Source organism: Elephas maximus, chromosome 1 (assembly GCF_024166365.1).
Source record: "Elephas maximus indicus isolate mEleMax1 chromosome 1, mEleMax1 primary haplotype, whole genome shotgun sequence".
In the NCBI taxonomy this organism is placed as follows: Eukaryota; Metazoa; Chordata; class Mammalia; order Proboscidea; family Elephantidae; genus Elephas; species Elephas maximus.
The window spans coordinates 80,264,423-80,265,935 of record NC_064819.1 but is presented as its reverse complement, the minus strand read 5'-3'; the positions used below and the strand labels follow the sequence as shown (position 1 = coordinate 80,265,935).

Sequence of the window (1,513 nt, the reverse complement as noted above, 5' to 3'; positions counted from 1 at the left end):
AACCAACACTGGGCCAATCAGATTTGGAAGACAGTCTCTCCAGGGTACTTGCTATGGATATTTGTGTTGAAGGAGAAATGAAAGTAAGACAACTCAGTTTGATAGACGGTCAGGTTGGAGGGCTGAGAACAAACATCTGATTCTGTGTCTTCCCAAAGTGCTTCAATTTAACAGGAAATGCCTGCAGAGATAGAGACAGTTTTGAAACCATAAAGTATTAGAAACCTTCAAAAGGTGTGGGCTAGAAATTCCTAGAAGTTTCCTGGTCATACAAAGCAGATGTGATCAGATTGACCACGAAGGATCAAAGGAGCAGAGGAAGTGGCTCTTCTTCACAACAGAAGCAACCAGCATACCTGTCATCTATTCACCTTTTATTTGTAGTAGCCCCCGAGTTAAGACTCCATTGTCAGTTTTGACGTAAGTAGAATACTTCTTTTTTTTTCCTTAGTTTTCCTTATCTTTTATTATCAGTGTCCTTTTATTATCAGTGTCCTTATAAATTAGATCTTTATTTGTCTTTGGGGTTTAGCATGAGAATGATTACATCAACAAATTATGGGCTGTAACATTGTGTGTAAGTACATGCTATTAATGATAAGATGTACCAAAAAAGGACGGGTGCTAAGTGCTTTTCATTGTAACTCGAATATTCATAATTCGGGAACTACCTGTATCTACTTTCCATCGTGGCAGAAAAACTTTTCCCAACTTCTTCACATGGATCTGCCTCCTTTAGATGTTAACCGAGGTCTCCAGTGAATGCTTTATTTAAAGTTTTAAATCAACGGGGAAAATAGAATAAATGAGGAAATATAGAAAAATTGATATGATGGGATATCAATTGGGAATATGTGGATTCTAGTTATTTCCTCTACTTTCGAGTTGAGAAGGCTTCTAATTCCCTGACAGTTTTCGTTCCCTTGTACGGCGTCCAAGCCACTCTCTGGCCTAAAAAGACTCAGGACCTACAGCCGTCCGTCTCTCATTTTTATACGGAGCAACGGTAGAGAAATCAGTGGGCATTAAGACTGGTTCCTCTACCTTCGCTCGCTCTTTTGGCCCAGAAAACACAAGGCAGCAAAGAAAACTGTCCACGGGGCCCTTCCCCCACCCCGTTTTCCTGACTCTTTGTCTCTAATAATACAAATGGAAGCCATGGTGAACCGCCGGTTAACCTGCACGCTTGTTTCCAGTGATTCATGAGATTCCATTGGGATCCGGTTCTTCTTTTCTCTCCTTTCTAAAATGTCTTCTTTCTGTTGTCACGGTCACAACAGATATAGAGTCTCACCGCATATGAATGGAAGAGCATTCAAGGGAATTCACTGGGTTATGTTTTTACTTCCTATGTGTGCAGGAATGGTATGGAAAATATTAGAAGTAAATCTGTATTCCTTCAAGATTGGATTTAAGCAGTGTTGAAACGGAGAAAAAAACCTGGAAGTGCCGGGGATCGAACCCGGGGCCTCATACATGCAAAGCATGCGCTCTTCCACTGAGCTACACCCCC

The 1,513-nt window shown here is 41.1% G+C and overlaps 1 non-coding gene across 1 annotated transcript; it reads right to left on the bottom strand.

Annotated features, from left to right (window-relative positions):
- Nucleotides 1-1,441: 1,441 nt before the first annotated feature.
- TRNAA-UGC (transfer RNA alanine (anticodon UGC)) lies at nucleotides 1,442-1,513 on the bottom strand. Its single transcript has one exon. It is a non-coding gene; the product is annotated as a tRNA-Ala (tRNA).